Here is a 23500-nt window from a genome sequence, read left to right as displayed (position 1 = left end):
CTGACACACTACACTGATATAATTTTATTTCCATTTCTTATTCTTTATTTCACAATACACGCTAACAGATTTACCATCATTTTAATATAAACAACTAACAAAATTGTTAAGATGCAGAAAATGTCAAAAGAACATGTTTACATATGCAACTAAAAAAGCACTCGGAGAGAGCAGACCTCTGCCAAGTCAGCAAAGTCTCCACCCAATGCCGTTTCACTCCTAAATTATCATTCTATAATGATTAAGTTTTTTTTATTATTGATTATTGATTGATTATTGATTGATTATTGATCCGGATCACCACCAAAAACTATTCATCTGTTCTTTGGCCCACTTCTGACAGTTCCTGAAAATTTCATCAAAATTGGTCCATAGCTTTTTGAGTTATGTGGATGACAGACAAACAGGTAATTAGTTCAATAATGAGACGGTTAACATGCCAAAGAATTGAAAATAGCATAGGTGACAGCAATGTACGGACATGGCTGAAAATAAAAATCATTTTTAAGTGAATGTTGCAATGGTGTGGGACAAATTTTCTTCCAGCCTTCTTAAAGCTTTTATATTTGTACAACATTAATAAAATTTCCATCTGAAGATGTCTATACAAATGTCACATGACATACAGTTTAAAGCCAGAAGGAAAAAGCATTATTATGTCTTGTATATTGTAAAATTAAAATTGATCTTCTACCCTTTTCTGAACCAAGACAACAGTTCCTGGAATGTTGAGTACACCAAGGAAGCCAACACAGATGTATTTCTAGGATAATGTATTAAAACAAACTGCAAAGTGCTGTTTTTGATTTTCATCTGGATTCTCAATTTCAACTCCGCTGTTACATTAACTAAGCTGTATCATTTCCCTCACATTTTAAATACAACAAAAATATCATTATTACGGGTCAGATAATCCTTGTCATGGAACTTTTTTGTTGGTTGTATTTGCCTTAGCACTTCTTTTAATTCAGTCCCTTAATCCAGTTAATATATGTGCTAACTACTATGTAACAATACAGTCTCATGGTTACGTCTTGCAATCTGTAAAGCCTACAGGTTAATCAAGATTTTAAAAATCTGTTAACTGATTTCTTATTGTTAAATTAGCAACAAATAAACCAAATATTGGTATGAGAGTTCTTTGAGGAATATTTTATGTGCAAGCATGAGGGCTAAAGTTTCTGCAAACAGAACATCAGCACAAACACTATATTCAAACAGGAGGACTGACTCTTTAATAGCGTAACATTTTATCTGGAATTATTTAGTAAACATCAATTCCAATTCTTCATCAGAGTTGAAAACTTCACCCATAAAAGAACAAATATATTATATGGGTTTAATATAACACTTCATAATAAAATTCCATCATAACTACCAACATCTATTCTGCTTTGTGTGAGACATATTTCCTCTCGACACATGAATAAGACAAAGTGCTGCTCTTGCTGCTGTCTTTCACTGCCTGCTTTTTCATGGTAAGGGTACTCTGAAAAAAGAACAATATAACTGAAAAAACTGAAAATTACATTGGAAAGACTAGCAAATCCAAGGACTTAAAATAGTTAAACGTTAATAATTTTGTCAAATATTGTCTAATATTTCTGAAATTTGTACAAATGATGCTTAACAACAATAAAAATCTCTGATTAGATGATCTGTTGACTGTATCTAATGAAAAGTGTTTTTTGGGACAATTAATTTAGGACAACTGAAATTTACATTGAAAAGACTGGCAAATCCCATGACTTAAAATAGTTAAACGTTAATAATTTTGTCAAATCTAGTCCAGTGTTTCTGAAATTTGTACAAATGATGCTTAACAACAATAAAAACCTGTGATAAGCTGATCAAATGACTGTGTCTAATGAAAAATATCTTCTTTCGACAATATCCTTGAAAAAACTGAAAAGTACACTGAAAAATCTGGCAAATTCCATGGCTTAAAATAGTTAAATGTTAATAATTTTGCAATGTGATTATAAAATAAAATAGCAAATGTGATGATTTGAGGTTGTTTGTGTAGGAGGTTGCAAATTACCTATAATTATTATCTGGAAAACAATATATACCCAAACAAGACTTCTCCTTACTATCAATGCCAGATGCAGATTACTCCTTACTATCGGTTTCTGGAATGGGTTGTTAATTGTTATCACAACATTTGACAATGTCCTAAATCTTGCCACATATCATGTATTGTACACATGGATAAGACATAGTGCTCCTCTTGGTGCTGTCTTTCACTGCCTGCATCTTCAAAGTAAGGGTAACTCTGGAAAAAGAAGAATATAACTGAAAAAACTGAAAATAACATAGAAAACGCTGGCAAATTCCATGACATAAAATAGTTAAACGTTAATAATTTTGTCAAATCTTGTCCAATATATCTGAAATTTGTACAAATGATGCTTAAGAACAATTAAAATATGTGATTAGATGATCTGATGACTGTATCTAATGAAAAGTGTTTTTTGGGACAACATATTTGGGACAACTGAAATTTACATTGAAAAGACTGGCAAATCCAAGGACTTCAAATAGTTAAATGTTAATTATTTTGTCAAATCTTGTCCAATATTTCTGAAATTTGTACAAATGATGCATAACAACAATAAAAATCTGTGATTAGATGATCTGTTGACTGTATCTAATGAAAAGTGTTTTTTGGGGCAACATATTTGGGAAAACTGAAATTTACATTGAAAAGACAGGCAAATCTCATGGCTTAAAATAGTTAAACATTATTAATTTTGTCAAATCTGGTCAAATGTTTCTGAAATTTGTACAAATGATGCTTAACAACAATAAAAATCTGTGATAAGCAGATCAGTTGACTGTGTATAATGAGAAGTATCTTCTTTCGACAATATCCTTGAAAAAACTGAAAATTACACTGAAAAATCTGGCAAATTCCATGGCTTAAAATAGTTAAATGTTAATAATTTTGCAATGTGATTATAAAATAAAATAGCAAATGTGATGATTTGAGGTTGTTTGTGTAGGAGGTTGCAAATTACCTATAACTGTTATCTGAAAAACAATATATACCCATACAAGACTTCTCCTCACTATCAATGCCAGATGCAGATTACTCCTTACAATCGGTTTCTGGAATGGGTTGTTGTTATCACAACATTTGACAATGTCCTAAATCTTGCCACATATCATGTATTGTAGACATGGATAAGACATAGTGCTGCTCTTGGTGCTGTCTTTCACTGCCTGTATCTTCATGGTAAGGGTACTCTGGAAAAAGAACAATATAACTGAAAAAAACTGAAAATAACATAGAAAACGCTAGCAAATCCCATGACTTAAAATAGTTAAACGTTAATAAAATTTTCAAATCTTGTCCAATATTTCTGAAATTTGTACAAATGATGCTTAACAACAATAAAAATCTGTGATTAGATGATCTGTTGACTGTATCTAATGAAAAGTGTTTTTTGGGACAACATATTTGGGACAACTGAAATTTACATTGAAAACACTAGCAAATCCCATGACTTAAAATAGTTAAACGTTAATAAAATTTTCAAATCTTGTCCAATATTTCTGAAATTTGTACAAATGATGCTTAACAACAATAAAAATCTGTATTTAGATGATCTATTGACTGTATCTAATGAAAAGTGTTTTTTGGGACAATTAATTTAGGACAACTGAAATTTACATTGAAAAGACTGGCAAATCCCATGACTTAAAATAGTTAAATGTTAATAATTTTGTCAAATCTAGTCCAGTGTTTCTGAAATTTGTACAAATGATGCTTAACAACAATAAAAACCTGTGATAAGCTGATCAAATGACTGTGTATAATGAGAAGTATCTTCTTTCGACAATATCCTTGAAAAAACTGAAAATTACACTGAAAAATCTGGCAAATTCCATGGCTTAAAATAGTTAAATGTTAATAATTTTGCAATGTGATTATAAAATAAAATAGCAAATGTGATGATTTGAGGTTGTTTGTGTAGGAGGTTGCAAATTACCTATAACTGTTATCTGAAAAACAATATATACCCATACAAGACTTCTCCTCACTATCAATGCCAGATGCAGATTACTCCTTACAATCGGTTTCTGGAATGGGTTGTTGTTATCACAACATTTGACAATGTCCTAAATCTTGCCACATATCATGTATTGTACACATGGATAAGACATAGTGCTGCTCTTGGTGCTGTCTTTCACTGCCTGTATCTTCATGGTAAGGGTACTCTGGAAAAAGAACAATATAACTGAAAAAAACTGAAAATAACATAGAAAACGCTAGCAAATCCCATGACTTAAAATAGTTAAACGTTAATAAAATTTTCAAATCTTGTCCAATATTTCTGAAATTTGTACAAATGATGCTTAACAACAATAAAAATCTGTGATTAGATGATCTGTTGACTGTATCTAATGAAAAGTGTTTTTTGGGACAACATATTTGGGACAACTGAAATTTACATTGAAAACACTAGCAAATCCCATGACTTAAAATAGTTAAACGTTAATAAAATTTTCAAATCTTGTCCAATATTTCTGAAATTTGTACAAATGATGCTTAACAACAATAAAAATCTGTATTTAGATGATCTATTGACTGTATCTAATGAAAAGTGTTTTTTGGGACAATTAATTTAGGACAACTGAAATTTACATTGAAAAGACTGGCAAATCCCATGACTTAAAATAGTTAAATGTTAATAATTTTGTCAAATCTAGTCCAGTGTTTCTGAAATTTGTACAAATGATGCTTAACAACAATAAAAACCTGTGATAAGCTGATCAAATGACTGTGTATAATGAGAAGTATCTTCTTTCGACAATATCCTTGAAAAAACTGAAAATTACACTGAAAAATCTGGCAAATTCCATGGCTTAAAATAGTTAAATGTTAATAATTTTGCAATGTGATTATAAAATAAAATAGCAAATGTGATGATTTGAGGTTGTTTGTGTAGGAGGTTGCAAATTACCTATAACTGTTATCTGAAAAACAATATATACCCATACAAGACTTCTCCTCACTATCAATGCCAGATGCAGATTACTCCTTACAATCGGTTTCTGGAATGGGTTGTTGTTATCACAACATTTGACAATGTCCTAAATCTTGCCACATATCATGTATTGTACACATGGATAAGACATAGTGCTGCTCTTGGTGCTGTCTTTCACTGCCTGCATCTTCATAGTAAGGGTAACTCTGGAAAAAGAAGAATATAACTGAAAAAACTGAAAATAACATAGAAAACGCTGGCAAATTCCATGACATAAAATAGTTAAACGTTAATAATTTTGTCAAATCTAGTCCAATATTTCTGAAATTTGTACAAATGATGATTAACAACAATAAAAATCTGTGATTAGATGATCTGTTGACTGTATCTAATGAAAAGTGTTTTTTGGGACAACATATTTGGGACAACTGAAATTTACATTGAAAACACTAGCAAATCCCATGACTTAAAATAGTTAAACGTTAATAAAATTTTCAAATCTTGTCCAATATTTCTGAAATTTGTACAAATGATGCTTAACAACAATAAAAATCTGTGATTAGATGATCTGTTGACTGAATCTAATGAAAAGTGTTTTTTGGGACAACATATTTGGGACAACTGAAATTTACATTGAAAACACTAGCAAATCCCATGACTTAAAATAGTTAAATGGTAATAAAATTTTCAAATCTTGTCCAATATTTCTGAAATTTGTACAAATGATGCTTAACAATAATAAAAATCTGTGATTAGATGATCTGTTGACTGTATCTCATGAAAATTGTTTTTTGGGACAACATATTTGGGAAAAATGAAATTTACATTGAAAAGACTGGCAAATCCAAGGACTTCAAATAGTTAAACGTTAATAATTTTGTCAAATCTAGTCCAGTGTTTCTGAAATTTGTACAAATGATGCTTAACAACAATGAAAACTTGTGATAAGCTGATCAAATGACTGTATCTAATGAAAAGTATCTTCTTTCGACAATATCCTTGAAAAAACTGAAAATTACACTGAAAAATCTGGCAAATTCCATTGCTTAAAATAGTTAAATGTTAATAATTTTGCAATGTGATAATAAAATAAAATAGCAAATGTGATGATTTGAGGTTGTTTGTGTAGGAGGTTGCAAATTACCTATAACTGTTATCTGGAAAACAATATATACCCAAACAAGACTTCTCCTTACTATCAATGCCAGATGCAGATTACTCCTTACAATCGGTTTCTGGAATGGGTTGTTGTTATCACAACATTTGACAATGTCCTAAATCTTGCCACATATCATGTATTGTACACATGGATAAGACATAGTGCTGCTCTTGGTGCTGTCTTTCACTGCCTGCATCTTCATAGTAAGGGTAACTCTGGAAAAAGAAGAATATAACTGAAAAAACTCAAAATAACATAGAAAACGCTGGCAAATTCCATGACATAAAATAGTTAAACGTTAATAATTTTGTCAAATCTAGTCCAATATTTCTGAAATTTGTACAAATGATGATTAACAACAATAAAAATCTGTGATTAGATGATCTGTTGACTGTATCTAATGAAAAGTGTTTTTTGGGACAACATATTTGGGACAACTGAAATTTACATTGAAAACACTAGCAAATCCCATGACTTAAAATAGTTAAACGTTAATAAAATTTTCAAATCTTGTCCAATATTTCTGAAATTTGTACAAATGATGCTTAACAACAATAAAAATCTGTGATTAGATGATCTGTTGACTGAATCTAATGAAAAGTGTTTTTTGGGACAACATATTTGGGACAACTGAAATTTACATTGAAAACACTAGCAAATCCCATGACTTAAAATAGTTAAATGGTAATAAAATTTTCAAATCTTGTCCAATATTTCTGAAATTTGTACAAATGATGCTTAACAACAATAAAAATCTGTGATTAGATGATCTGTTGACTGTATCTAATGAAAAGTGTTTTTTGGGACAACATATTTGGGACAACTGAAATTTACATTGAAAACACTAGCAAATCTCATGGCTTAAAATAGTTAAACATTATTAATTTTGTCAAATCTTGTCCAATATTTCTGAAATTTGTACAAATGATGCTTAACAACAATAAAAATCTGTGATTAGATGATCTGTTGACTGTATCTAATGAAAAGTGGTTTTTGGGACAACATATTTGGGAAAAATGAAATTTACATTGAAAAGACTGGCAAATCCAAGGACTTCAAATAGTTAAACGTTAATAATTTTGTCAAATCTTGTCCAATATTTCTGAAATTTGTACAAATGATGCATAACAACAATAAAAACCTGTGATTAGATGATCAAATGACTGTGTCTAATGAGAAGTATCTTCTTTCGACAATATCCTTGAAAAAACTGAAAATTACACTGAAAAATCTGGCAAATTCCATGGCTTAAAATAGTTAAATGTTAATAATTTTGCAATGTGATTATAAAATAAAATAGCAAATGTGATGATTTGAGGTTGTTTGTGTAGGAGGTTGCAAATTACCTATAACTGTTATCTGGAAAACAATATATACCCAAACAAGACTTCTCCTTACTATCAATGCCAGATGCAGATTACTCCTTACAATCAGTTTCTGGAATGGGTTGTTAATTGTTATCACAACATTTGACAATGTCCTAAATCTTGCCACATATCATGTATTGTACACATGGATAAGACATAGTGCTCCTCTTGGTGCTGTCTTTCACTGCCTGCATCTTCAAAGTAAGGGTAACTCTGGAAAAAGAAGAATATAACTGAAAAAACTCAAAATAACATAGAAAACGCTGGCAAATTCCATGACATAAAATAGTTAAACGTTAATAATTTTGTCAAATCTTGTCCAATATTTCTGAAATTTGTACAAATGATGCTTAAGAACAATAAAAATATGTGATTAGATGATCTGATGACTGTATCTAATGAAAAGTGTTTTTTGGGACAACATATTTGGGACAACTGAAATTTACATTGAAAAGACTGGCAAATCCAAGGACTTCAAATAGTTAAATGTTAATTATTTTGTCAAGTCTTGTCCAATATTTCTGAAATTTGTACAAATGATGCATAACAACAATAAAAATCTGTGATTAGATGATCTGTTGACTGTATCTAATGAAAAGTGATTTTTGGGGCAACATATTTGGGAAAACTGAAATTTACATTGAAAAGACAGGCAAATCTCATGGCTTAAAATAGTTAAACATTATTAATTTTGTCAAATCTGGTCAAATGTTTCTGAAATTTGTACAAATGATGCTTAACAACAATAAAAATCTGTGATAAGCAGATCAGTTGACTGTGTCAAATGAAAAGTGTCTTTTTGTGACAATATATTTGGGAAAACTGAAATTTACATTGAAAAGAATGGCAAATCCAAGGACTTCAAATAGTTAAACGTTAATAATTTTGTCAAATCTAGTCCAGTGTTTCTGAAATTTGTACAAATGATGCTTAACAACAATAAAAACCTGTGATAAGCTGATCAAATGACTGTGTATAATGAGAAGTATCTTCTTTCGACAATATCCTTGAAAAAACTGAAAATTACACTGAAAAATCTGGCAAATTCCATGGCTTAAAATAGTTAAATGTTAATAATTTTGCAATGTGATTATAAAATAAAATAGCAAATGTGATGATTTGAGGTTGTTTGTGTAGGAGGTTGCAAATTACCTATAACTGTTATCTGAAAAACAATATATACCCATACAAGACTTCTCCTTACTATCAATGCCAGATGCAGATTACTCCTTACAATCGGTTTCTGGAATGGGTTGTTGTTATCACAACATTTGACAATGTCCTAAATCTTGCCACATATCATGTATTGTAGACATGGATAAGACATAGTGCTGCTCTTGGTGCTGTCTTTCACTGCCTGCATCTTCATGGTAAGGGTACTCTGGAAAAAGAACAATATAACTGAAAAAAACTGAAAATAACATAGAAAACGCTAGCAAATCCCATGACTTAAAATAGTTAAACGTTAATAAAATTTTCAAATCTTGTCCAATATTTCTGAAATTTGTACAAATGATGCTTAACAACAATAAAAATCTGTGATTAGATGATCTGTTGACTGTATCTAATGAAAAGTGTTTTTTGGGACAACATATTTGGGACAACTGAAATTTACATTGAAAACACTAGCAAATCCCATGACTTAAAATAGTTAAACGTTAATAAAATTTTCAAATCTTGTCCAATATTTCTGAAATTTGTACAAATGATGCTTAACAACAATAAAAATCTGTATTTAGATGATCTATTGACTGTATCTAATGAAAAGTGTTTTTTGGGACAATTAATTTAGGACAACTGAAATTTACATTGAAAAGACTGGCAAATCCCATGACTTAAAATAGTTAAATGTTAATAATTTTGTCAATCTAGTCCAGTGTTTCTGAAATTTGTACAAATGATGCTTAACAACAATGAAAACTTGTGATAAGCTGATCAAATGACTGTGTCTAATGAAAAATATCTTCTTTCGACAATATCCTTGAAAAAACTGAAAATTACACTGAAAAATCTGGCAAATTCTATTGCTTAAAATAGTTAAATGTTAATAATTTTGCAATGTGATTATAAAATAAAATAGCAAATGTGATGATTTGAGGTTGTTTGTGTAGGAGGTTGCAAATTACCTATAACTGTTATCTGGAAAACAATATATACCCAAACAAGACTTCTCCTTACTATCAATGCCAGATGCAGATTACTCCTTACAATCGGTTTCTGGAATGGGTTGTTGTTATCACAACATTTGACAATGTCCTAAATCTTGCCACATATCATGTATTGTACACATGGATAAGACATAGTGCTGCTCTTGGTGCTGTCTTTCACTGCCTGCATCTTCATAGTAAGGGTAACTCTGGAAAAAGAGGAATATAACTGAAAAAACTGAAAATAACATAGAAAACGCTGGCAAATTCCATGACATAAAATAGTTAAACGTTAATAATTTTGTCAAATCTAATCCAATATTTCTGAAATTTGTACAAATGATGATTTACAACAATAAAAATCTGTGATTAGATGATCTGTTGACTGTATCTAATGAAAAGTGTTTTTTGGGACAACATATTTGGGACAACTGAAATTTACATTGAAAACACTAGCAAATCCCATGACTTAAAATAGTTAAACGTTAATAAAATTTTCAAATCTTGTCCAATATTTCTGAAATTTGTACAAATGATGCTTAACAACAATAAAAATCTGTGATTAGATGATCTGTTGACTGTATCTAATGAAAAGTGTTTTTTGGGACAACATATTTGGGACAACTGAAATTTACATTGAAAACACTAGCAAATCCCATGACTTAAAATAGTTAAACGGTAATAAAATTTTCAAATCTTGTCCAATATTTCTGAAATTTGTACAAATAATGCTTAACAATTATAAAAATCTGTGATTAGATGATCTGTTGAATGTATCTAATGAAAATTGTTTTTTGGGACAACATATTTGGGAAAAATGAAATTTACATTGAAAAGACTGGCAAATCCAAGGACTTCAAATAGTTAAACGTTAATAATTTTGTCAAATCTAGTCCAGTGTTTCTGAAATTTGTACAAATGATGCTTAACAACAATAAAAACCTGTGATAAGCTGATCAAATGACTGTGTATAATGAGAAGTATCTTCTTTCGACAATATCCTTGAAAAAACTGAAAATTACACTGAAAAATCTGGCAAATTCCATGGCTTAAAATAGTTAAATGTTAATAATTTTGCAATGTGATTATAAAATAAAATAGCAAATGTGATGATTTGAGGTTGTTTGTGTAGGAGGTTGCAAATTACCTATAACTGTTATCTGAAAAACAATATATACCCATACAAGACTTCTCCTCACTATCAATGCCAGATGCAGATTACTCCTTACAATCGGTTTCTGGAATGGGTTGTTGTTATCACAACATTTGACAATGTCCTAAATCTTGCCACATATCATGTATTGTAGACATGGATAAGACATAGTGCTGCTCTTGGTGCTGTCTTTCACTGCCTGCATCTTCATAGTAAGGGTAACTCTGGAAAAAGAAGAATATAACTGAAAAAACTGAAAATAACATAGAAAACGCTGGCAAATTCCATGACATAAAATAGTTAAACGTTAATAATTTTGTCAAATCTAGTCCAATATTTCTGAAATTTGTACAAATGATGATTAACAACAATAAAAATCTGTGATTAGATGATCTGTTGACTGTATCTAATGAAAAGTGTTTTTTGGGACAACATATTTAGGACAACTGAAATTTACATTGAAAACACTAGCAAATCCCATGACTTAAAATAGTTAAACATTAATAAAATTTTCAAATCTTGTCCAATATTTCTGAAATTTGTACAAATGATGCTTAACAACAATAAAAATCTGTGATTAGATGATCTGTTGACTGTATCTAATGAAAAGTGTTTTTTGGGACAACATATTTGGGACAACTGAAATTTACATTGAAAACACTAGCAAATCCCATGACTTAAAATAGTTAAACGGTAATAAAATTTTCAAATCTTGTCCAATATTTCTGAAATTTGTACAAATGATGCTTAACAATAATTAAAATCTGTGATTAGATGATCTGTTGACTGTATCTAATGAAAATTGTTTTTTGGGACAACATATTTGGGAAAAATGAAATTTACATTGAAAAGACTGGCAAATCCAAGGACTTCAAATAGTTAAACGTTAATAATTTTGTCAAATCTAGTCCAGTGTTTCTGAAATTTGTACAAATGATGCTTAACAACAATGAAAACTTGTGATAAGCTGATCAAATGACTGTATCTAATGAAAAGTATCTTCTTTCGACAATATCCTTGAAAAAACTGAAAATTACACTGAAAAATCTGGCAAATTCCATTGCTTAAAATAGTTAAATGTTAATAATTTTGCAATGTGATTATAAAATAAAATAGCAAATGTGATGATTTGAGGTTGTTTGTGTAGGAGGTTGCAAATTACCTATAACTGTTATCTGGAAAACAATATATACCCAAACAAGACTTCTCCTTACTATCAATGCCAGATGCAGATTACTCCTTACAATCGGTTTCTGGAATGGGTTGTTGTTATCACAACATTTGACAATGTCCTAAATCTTGCCACATATCATGTATTGTACACATGGATAAGACATAGTGCTGCTCTTGGTGCTGTCTTTCACTGCCTGCATCTTCATAGTAAGGGTAACTCTGGAAAAAGAAGAATATAACTGAAAAAACTGAAAATAACATAGAAAACGCTGGCAAATTCCATGACATAAAATAGTTAAACGTTAATAATTTTGTCAAATCTTGTCCAATATTTCTGAAATTTGTACAAATGATGATTAACAACAATAAAAATCTGTGATTAGATGATCTGTTGACTGTATCTAATGAAAAGTGTTTTTTGGGACAACATATTTAGGACAACTGAAATTTACATTGAAAACACTAGCAAATCCCATGACTTTAAATAGTTAAACATTAATAAAATTTTCAAATCTTGTCCAATATTTCTGAAATTTGTACAAATGATGCTTAACAACAATAAAAATCTGTGATTAGATGATCTGTTGACTGTATCTAATGAAAAGTGTTTTTTGGGACAACATATTTGGGACAACTGAAATTTACATTGAAAACACTAGCAAATCCCATGACTTAAAATAGTTAAACGGTAATAAAATTTTCAAATCTTGTCCAATATTTCTGAAATTTGTACAAATGATGCTTAACAATAATTAAAATCTGTGATTAGATGATCTGTTGACTGTATCTAATGAAAATTGTTTTTTGGGACAACATATTTGGGAAAAATGAAATTTACATTGAAAAGACTGGCAAATCCAAGGACTTCAAATAGTTAAACGTTAATAATTTTGTCAAATCTAGTCCAGTGTTTCTGAAATTTGTACAAATGATGCTTAACAACAATGAAAACTTGTGATAAGCTGATCAAATGACTGTATCTAATGAAAAGTATCTTCTTTCGACAATATCCTTGAAAAAACTGAAAATTACACTGAAAAATCTGGCAAATTCCATGGCTTAAAATAGTTAAATGTTAATAATTTTGCAATGTGATTATAAAATAAAATAGCAAATGTGATGATTTGAGGTTGTTTGTGTAGGAGGTTGCAAATTACCTATAACTGTTATCTGGAAAACAATATATACCCAAACAAGACTTCTCCTTACTATCAATGCCAGATGCAGATTACTCCTTACAATCGGTTTCTGGAATGGGTTGTTGTTATCACAACATTTGACAATGTCCTAAATCTTGCCACATATCATGTATTGTACATATGGATAAGACATAGTGCTGCTCTTGGTGCTGTCTTTCACTGCCTGCATCTTCATAGTAAGGGTAACTCTGGAAAAAGAAGAATATAACTGAAAAAACTGAAAATAACATAGAAAACGCTGGCAAATTCCATGACATAAAATAGTTAAACGTTAATAATTTTGTCAAATCTTGTCCAATATTTCTGAAATTTGTACAAATGATGATTAACAACAATAAAAATCTGTGATTAGATGATCTGTTGACTGTATCTAATGAAAAGTGTTTTTTGGGACAACATATTTAGGACAACTGAAATTTACATTGAAAACACTAGCAAATCCCATGACTTAAAATAGTTAAACATTAATAAAATTTTCAAATCTTGTCCAATATTTCTGAAATTTGTACAAATGATGCTTAACAACAATAAAAATCTGTGATTAGATGATCTGTTCACTGTATCTAATGAAAAGTGTTTTTTGGGACAACATATTTGGGACAACTGAAATTTACATTGAAAAGACTGGCAAATCCAAGGACTTCAAATAGTTAAATGTTAATTATTTTGTCATATCTTGTCCAATATTTCTGAAATTTGTACAAATGATGCACAACAACAATAAAAATCTGTGATTAGATGATCTGTTGACTGTATCTAATGAAAAGTGTTTTTTGGGACAACATATTTGGGAAAACTGAAATTTACATTGAAAACACTAGCAAATCTCATGGCTTAAAATAGTTAAACATTATTAATTTTGTCAAATCTTGTCCAATATTTCTGAAATTTGTACAAATGATGCTTAACAACAATAAAAATCTGTGATTAGATGATCTGTTGACTGTATCTAATGAAAATTGTTTTTTGGGACAACATATTTGGGAAAAATGAAATTTACATTGAAAAGACTGGCAAATCCAAGGACTTCAAATAGTTAAACGTTAATAATTTTGTCAAATCTTGTCCAATATTTCTGAAATTTGTACAAATGATGCATAACAACAATAAAAACCTGTGATTAGATGATCAAATGACTGTGTCTAATGAAAAGTATCTTCTTTCGACAATATCCTTGAAAAAACTGAAAATTACACTGAAAAATCTGGCAAATTCCATGGCTTAAAATAGTTAAATGTTAATAATTTTGCAATGTGATTATAAAATAAAATAGCAAATGTGATGATTTGAGGTTGTTTGTGTAGGAGGTTGCAAATTACCTATAACTGTTATCTGGAAAACAATATATACCCAAACAAGACTTCTCCTTACTATCAATGCCAGATGCAGATTACTCCTTACAATCAGTTTCTGGAATGGGTTGTTAATTGTTATCACAACATTTGACAATATCCTAAATCTTGCTACATATCATGTATTGTACACATGGATAAGACATAGTGCTGCTCTTGGTGCTGTCTTTCACTGCCTGCCTTTTCATGGTAAGGGTACTCTGGAAAAAAAAACAATATAACTGAAAAAACTGAAAATTACATTGAAAAGACTGGCAAATGCAATGACTTAAAATAGTTAATCGATAATAATTTTGTCAAATCTAGTCCAATATTTCTGAAATTTGTACAAATGATGGTTAACAACAATAAAAATCTGTGATTAGATGATCTGTCGACTGTATCTAATGAAAAGTGTTTTTTGGGACAAAGTATTTGGGAAAACTGAAATTTACATTGAAAAGACTGGCAAATTCAAGGACTTAAAATAGTTAAACGATAATAATTTTGTCAAATCAAGTCCAATATTTCTGAAATTTGTACAAATGATGCTTAACAATAATAAAAATCTGTGATTAGATGATCTGTTGACTGTATTTAATGAAAAGTGTTTTTTGGGACAACAAATTTGGGAAAACTGAAATTTACGTTGAAAACACTGGCAAATTTCATGACTTAAAATAGTTAAACGTTAATAAAATTTTCAAATCTTGTCCAATATTTCTGAAATTTGTACAAATGATGCTTAACAATAATAAAAATCTGTGATTAGATGATCTGTTGACTGTATTTAATGAAAAGTGTTTTTTGGGACAACAAATTTGGGAAAACTGAAATTTACGTTGAAAACACTGGCAAATTTCATGACTTAAAATAGTTAAACGTTAATAAAATTTTCAAATCTTGTCCAATATTTCTGAAATTTGTACAAATGATGCTTAACAATAATAAAAATCTGTGATTAGATGATCTGTTGACTGTATTTAATGAAAAGTGTTTTTTGGGACAACATATTTGGGGAAAATGAAATTTACATTGAAAAGCCTGGCAAATCCAAGGACTTCAAATAGTTAAACGTTAATAATTTTATCAAATCTAGTCCAGTGTTTCTGAAATTTGTACAAATGATGCTTAACAACAATAAAAACCTGTGATAAGCTGATCAAATGACTGTGTCTTATGAGAAGTATCTTCTTTCGACAATATCCTTGAAAAAACTAAAAATTACACTGAAAAATCTGGCAAATTCCATGGCTTAAAATAGTTAAATGTTAATTATTTTGCAATGTGATTATAAAATAAAATAGCAAATGTGATGATTTGAGGTTGTTTGTGTAGGAGGTTGCAAATTACCTATAACTGTTATCTGGAAAACAATATATACCCATACAAGACTTCTCCTTACTATCAATGCCAGATGCAGATTACTCCTTACAATCGGTTTCTGGAATGGGTTGCTGTTATCACAACATTTGACAATGTCCTAAATCTTGCCACATATCATGTATTGTACACATGGATAAGACATAGTGCTGCTCTTGGTGCTGTCTTTCGCTGCCTGCATCTTCATGGTAAAGGTACTCTGGAAAAAGAACAATATAACTGAAAAAACTGAAAATAACATAGAAAACGCTGGCAAATCTCATGACTTAAAATAGTTAAATGTTAATAATTTTGTCAAATCTTGTCCAATATTTCTGAAATTTGTACAAATGATGCTTAACAACAATAAAAATCTGTGATTAGATGATCTGTCGACTGTATCTAATGAAAAGTGTTTTTTGGGACAACATATTTGGAAAAAATGAAATTTACATTGAAAAGACTGGCAAATCTCATGGCTTAAAATAATTAAACATTATTAATTTTGTCAAATCTGGTCAAATATTTCTGAAATTTGTACAAATGATGCTTACCAACAATAAAAACCTGTGATAAGCTGATCAAATGACTGTATCTAATGACAAGTATCCTCTTTGGACAATATCTTTGAAAAAACTGAAAATTACAATGAAAACACTGGCAAATCCCATGACATAAAATAGTTAAACGTTAATAATTTTGTCAAATCTTGTCCAATGTTTCTAAAATTTGTACAAATGATGCTTAACAATAATTTAAAAATATGTTGGAATTTACAACAGGTGACTATATACAACTTTTTCAATAGCAGTATATGAATCAGCTGTGCAACAATTTTTTAAATGGAATAATTTCTGTAATTTAAAAGCTGGAACATAATTTATATCTTATTTTCTAAGACAGAAATTTTAATTTTCTGCATAAAATGAACCCATTACCTGTCTCTCAATACATGTATGTGCTAAATTGACAAGCAATCTTTACAGCTTCATGTAGGCCATTACCCAGTGCACTACCTGACAACCCATTTCTTTGATATCCATCTTCATTCTAAGTAATACTTACCACACCCTTCCTCATCACTGTTATCTCTACAGCCATTGTTGTTGTCACATCTTCATTCTAAGTAATACTTACTATACCCTTCCTCATCACTGTTATCTCTACAGTCATTGTTGTTGTCACATCTTCATTCTAAGTAATACTTACTATACCCTTCCTCATCACTGTTATCTCTACAGTCATTGTTGTTGTCACATCTTCATTCTAAGTAATACTTACTACACCCTTCCTCATCACTGTTATCTCTACAGTCATTGTTGTGGTCACATCTTCATTCTAAGTAATACTTACTACACCCTTCCTCATCACTGTTAGCTCTACAGTCATTGTCCTGGTCACATCTTCATGATAAGTTGATAAAGCAGCCATTATCACATACAAACTTGTATGGAGAACATGTGTGATCCACAGGAAGACAATAAAAAATACATCTTTAAAGCAATCTACTTTATTTTCAAGTGTCTTAAAAACTGTTCCTTCAATTTCTTTGACAAAGCAATAAAATATCCGAAAGATTTATATAAAAATTCTTACATCAGTAGCAACACAAAATCACTCAAATATCAGGTATTACATTGAACAAGATGAAAACTTGCTGAAAGGCTGTAATTAAGCAGCATTACAGATTCAAAAACTCACTGAAATATGTAAAAATCTAAAAGACAATGCAATCTACTTATGACAATTTATGAAACTCTATTGTTATCTGACCATCTTGAAAATAAGTCTGGAGTCATTGTGTTTTTTTTTTTTTTAGTATAGTCCCGTGTCTCCTAGTACAGTGTAGTAGTCTAGAGTCATTGTGTTCCATTGTGGCAGTATAGTCCTGTGCCTCCTAGTACAGTGTAGTAGTCTGGAGTCATTGTGTTCCATTGTGGCAGTATAGTCCTGTGCCTCCTAGTACAGTGTAGTAGTCTGGAGTCATTGTGTTCCATTGTGGCAGTATAGTCCTGTGCCTCCTAGTACAGTGTAGTAGTCTGGAGTCATTGTGTTCCATTGTGGCAGTATAGTCCTGTGCCTCCTAGTACAGTGTAGTAGTCTGGAGTCATTGTGTTCCATTGTGGCAGTATAGTCCTATGCCTCCTAGTACAGTGTAGTAGTCTGGAGTCATTGTGTTCCATTGTGGCAGTATAGTCCTGTGCCTCCTAGTACAGTGTAGTAGTCTGGAGTCATTGTGTTCCATTGTGGCAGTATAGTCCTGTGCCTCCTAGTACAGTGTAGTAGTCTGGAGTCATTGTGTTCCATTGTGGCAGTATAGTCCTGTGCCTCCTAGTACAGTGTAGTAGTCTGGAGTCATTGTGTTCCATTGTGGCAGTATAGTCCTGTGCCTCCTAGTACAGTGTAGTAGTCTGGAGTCATTGTGTTCCATTGTGGCAGTATAGTCCTGTGCCTCCTAGTACAGTGTAGTAGTCTGCAGTCATTGTGTTCTATTGTGACAGTATAGTCCTGTGTCTCCTAGTACAGTGTAGTGTGGAGTCAGATGATGAACTGGAAAAGACAAAAAAGTCAATGACCAGGGTTTTTCCTCAAGATCCAGAATATTAGACTTACATTAAACTTGGACATAAAAAGGAAAGGACGTGAAATGCAGCATCTTCCTTTGAAGCTATGTGCGTTTGGGTAAACATTTGCCCATTGTCTCAGATAAGCTGTTTTGATAGCTCCAAACAAGATTGCCTTTTCCACAAAGGGCATTTTGAATTCCTTCATGAACAAACATATCAAATTCTCACACAGCTTCCAAATTGACAGAACAAATTGTATTTATACTTTTAAGTATGAAAATCTCTATAAGTTTATTGTCTCATCCACCCGAAGGATTGACTCACGTTATCACCAACTACCTGCCCCAATGACACAAAAAGTCATCGACTACTGTGATATGCTCGCTACCTGTACAGGAGGTCACGTAATCCGCAAAGAGCTCGCGTAAAGCCGATTATCCTCTGATCTTGCTCTGCATTTCATGTCCTTCTCTTATTATGTCCAAGCATCAAATAAACTGCAAAGAAATATTTTATAAAATAAATTTACCAAAAAAAAAGTGTTGTTGCAAGTTGACGCTCAAGCATACACTGTACCAGTACTGAGGTGGGTTTATGGTGCTTTCTGAAACTCAGGATGGTAGTGCTAGTTCATGTAAGTGGAAACACCATGGGAAGTTTTAGTTGTTCATAGTTAAGTTCATATATTACTTTTTCAACAGATGACTCAAAAGAAACAAGAAAAAGGCCCACTTAAAAATTATATAAGAAGGAATAACGCTAGTTCTTCATTTTATTGCCTCACCTTCATAAGGCATTGGGCAATTGCACATGAAAAGGGAATGGCAAAACTGAAGTAGATGACTGCGTGCAATCTTGCTAGATCTCCAAGAGCGCTTTTAATCTGCAGCGTCAACATTCTGAAGCATTTTGTAAAATCTTCACCAGCACATTGCATCGTGATGTGAACAGTGAACAACTGACACAGTCGATATCATATGTATCCGTTACTTTAGACGTCTCATCCTGAATTCACCGATTAAGTTTGTCAATAGAATCTATAACAAAACCATCTAAGAAAAGTGTCCTGATGTATGGTGAAACTCTGTGTGCAGAACGTTTGATGAAAATTCCGAGTTTTCAACGTCACTCTTTGCCTAGTCTACGCCATATAAAAATTGTTTAGTATAGATGGCGCTATGCAAGAGGTGAGACTTAGGATTTGTAAAGGACTGCGGCTAGTATCAGCAACAGGTTCACCGCCTGCTTTCTAAGAAACTCGTGCGAGGAGGGAGAGAGTTCTGGGACCGTAATAGATATTACCAGGGACCAGGCACTGTGATATATATTGCGATATTTAGTAGAAAGACTCAAGGTCGAGAGCTTCAACGAAGCGTCAATCTGATTGGTTTAAAGTTAAGGAAACAATACAGGAACCGTCCAATGAAATTCTTTTATACAATAATTATTCCTGTTTATTGTTTTAGTAAACAAAGCAAAGAGACAATGTCTACACAGTCGCTGGTAAGTTTTATTTTTATTTTTATTTTTTATTCTGTAGCAAGTTCAATGTAAGCCCACACAGCGCCTTTTTACCTGTTCATGATTTTTTATGTGGTTAATTTTTATTCTTAAAAAATTCATGTCACACGTTTTGCTGATCATTCTGATAATGGTACAAATGCATACATCACAAACTAGCAAATAAAGATACAGAACTCCATGATTTGTATCTTGTTTAACATGATTTCATTATTTATTTTACATATTGCAGATGACAGCAGATATGGGAATTGAAATTAATAAAGAAGGACAGTGTGCTCGTAAGTTGTGTGTGTGTTTGTATAATCAGACTGTATGTGTTTTATAATACAATATGGGCCTAAAACTACTCTTGCAATTATTTTGTTGTTACTAAAAATGAAAAAAACATTTTATTTGCTCATAATATGAAAATAAGATATATATATATATATATCTTTCTTTATTCACATTAATTAAAGGGATAATAATTAACTCTTTGTATGAGATCTATATTTTACAATAAAAACATTGTGAACAACTCATATATAATATAATATAATATAATATAATATAATATAATATAATATAATATAATATAATATAATATAATATAATATAATATAATATAATCCGTTTTACCTCAAAAACAGCAGTTATAGCTATTATTCTGATATCTGAGCTTGTCAGCGGACCACGTGAACTCCATAGATGGCTATAATATGAAATTATAACAAAAAAAAAACTTTTTAGGAAAAAAAAAAACAGGGACTAACTTTGAATGTAGAAATGGATTCATTAACCATTGGTAAGTATGGGAAACTTGTTGTTTACTCCAGGAAAATTCATTTTTTGGCCAAGACGAACAGTTATTATCCCAGTGATCAATTTGAATGTCTGTAGTGTAAATATCAAAAAGATATATTGATAGGATTTCTTTCTGTTTTATTTTATTTCTTCTTTTTATTTTTAACAGCCATGGCCACAGTCAGAATTGTTTTGAAAAACAATTTATTGAAAGCAAAAGTGGTGGGCAGGGGAACTGCCCTCGGGGGATGGGACCCCCAGCGAGGAGTGAACCTGTCAAGATTCACCAATATGGGAGTCTCATCTCTCAGGGCAGAGTATCTCCTGCCCAAGGGCTCAAATATGGTATGGAAATTCATTAAGCCACAAAATGTAAGTATGGAACTTTTTTTTTTTACAAAAATAATGATCTGAGGTAAAAATGATAATCTTTCAAATTGAAAAGAAAATTTAAAGTCCAATAAGTTTAAGTGTTTATTTACTCATACCTTCATTCATTTCTTCTGGTGTATTTGATTTATCATATATATATATATATATATATATATATATATATATATAGTTATATATATATAGTTATATATATATATATATATATATATTCTTTTTTACTTTTCATTTTAGACATTAACACATCATCAAGTAATTTATTTGTTCGTTTGTTTGAGTGTTTGTTTGTTTGTTCATTCGTTCATTTATTCATTCATTCATTCATTCTTTAAATTTATTCAGCCTTACCACCCTGGGTGTGGCTGGACATGGGAGCCTGAACCCTTTAGGAACAGGTGCCTCCAGGTGACCACTAAGGACAGCATGGAAGTGACCTGTACTTGGGAAGAACTGGACATGGAAATAAAAGGTGCTTGAACTCATAATTCTCGTAACCTTTTAAATCTGTCATGTACAACATTTGGAAATCTCACTATCCCATAAAAAACTGTAGAAAAATGATGAAATGGTCCTTTAATATTGTCAAATACATTTAAGACTTTATTTTAGTGTATATCATAACTTGTAAATAATAAATAAATGTCTCATCTTATTCCAGAGTGGGACTACATGTACAAGCCTGAAGTCCACACAAGTGGTAAGTCCACACCATTGCTCTATTCAATCAACTTGATGCATTTTTTATCTTTTAGGAAGGATTCATGAAATAAAATTACAACAACACCCTGACTCTCAGGGTGCAAGTCTGGATCCTCAGGGGCTGTTGGCAATGAATTTGGAGACCTAGCTAATGTCCACTAACTCCATGGAAACTCTCACTGAATACAATCAGATTAACAGACTAACACGCTTCTTTTTGTCTCCAACATACTCCAACATACTCACATAAATGGTATTCTTTAAATTCAATTCTGTTCTTTCAGGTGATACCAAGGAAGATAATAATGTAGCAATTGTTAAGACCCTAAGCATTAAGGAACTAGGTAAAGCTAGAATCTTAGTAAAATAATTATGATTTTTAGTATACTTGCACACACACACATACACTAACAAACACACATACACATGCACTTACACATGGCAAGCATGTTGCTCAAGCAAAGTCTTAAGCATACTTAAGAAGATTATTTATTTATTTTTATGTCAATCAAATCTTTGAATGTGTCTTCATCAAAGTGTGATGGGCCTACTGAATCCTTTTTGAACATGCACAGATATGGAATGTTAAGTTTGTATTTTTAAATATTAAAATATTATTGAAATATCATTTTTTCTTTAGCTGATATCAAAGACACAAGGAGTGTGTCAGATGTTGAGGGCAGCAAGGAGAGAGGTAAGACAGTAAGGTCAATTTAACAGGTGTTTATTTAACACGCTTAAAAAATTACACACACACAAACAGGCTTTCAGACACAAACAGGGGCAAATTGAGGCTGTCTTCTGGGTCTTCCGCAAGATGGTTAGAAGTTTACATTGATGGGGATTTAATTTTTTGTCAGAAGACAGTCCACAATGGAGGATGGATCAACAAATATAATTTGCAAGACTGTCAGAAAATCTCTCAAGACCCGCCCCTTACAAACATTGTGTTTTTATTCCCTGTTCAGTGATCTAAATCTTTGAATACATCTTTGACTATGGTATTGAATCCTTGTTGTGCATGGGCATGGAATGTTGAATTTGTGTTCCATTTTTTCCTTCAGTTGATGTCAAAGACACAACAACTACTGTGACAGAGCTCGTGAAGGAGAGAGGTAAGATAGAATAGAATAGGTCAATAGAACAGGTATCAATTTATGACACTGATGACATGTGATTGTGCATGTACACACACACACACACACACACACACACACACACATTCACACACACCAAAAGGTACTGTACTTGCATGCATGTTGCACAAGCAAAGTCTGGCCTTTGACAGACCTAAGGAGATACTTTATCTTCTGAAAAATTAATGCTTTTGCTGTGTAAAGATTGAACACATACACCCCATTTCCATAGATTTTTAGATCGATCTATCCCTGTGGGGAGTCTCACTAGATTACTGTCAGCCTGGCCGGCTTAAGCGTCTGACTGCCCCGCCTACTAAAAGCTGTAAGGGGTTAATTAACTTTGGTGCACGCTCGTCTGACTGCAATTTATCATGAACCCCCAGGGAGTTAGGTTGATCTAAATTTTAATCCCTGGATTGATCTAAATCTCTGGGAATACACCCATAGTGTTGTTTGAAAATTCAATTCTGTCCTTTCACTTGATACCAAACTGAAAGACAAGAACAAAGTAAC

The 23500-nt window shown here is 31.4% G+C and overlaps 2 protein-coding genes across 4 annotated transcripts in view; both read right to left on the bottom strand.

Moving 5' to 3' along the window:
- The window catches only part of LOC147762101 (uncharacterized), a 214773-nt gene that overhangs the window by 130889 nt on the left and 60384 nt on the right, over positions 1–23500 (bottom strand). The window lies entirely within an intron of this gene.
- LOC106176769 (uncharacterized) overlaps positions 1–23500 on the bottom strand; it is a 226984-nt gene that overhangs the window by 183946 nt on the left and 19538 nt on the right. The gene's annotated exons all lie outside the window — the stretch shown is intronic.

Source organism: Lingula anatina, chromosome 4, assembly GCF_051362555.1.
Source record: "Lingula anatina isolate TDL-2025a chromosome 4, LinAna3.0, whole genome shotgun sequence".
Taxonomy (NCBI): Eukaryota; Metazoa; Brachiopoda; class Lingulata; order Lingulida; family Lingulidae; genus Lingula; species Lingula anatina.
Note: the sequence above shows the minus strand (reverse complement) of the source record. Positions and strands in the feature narration are given on the sequence as shown.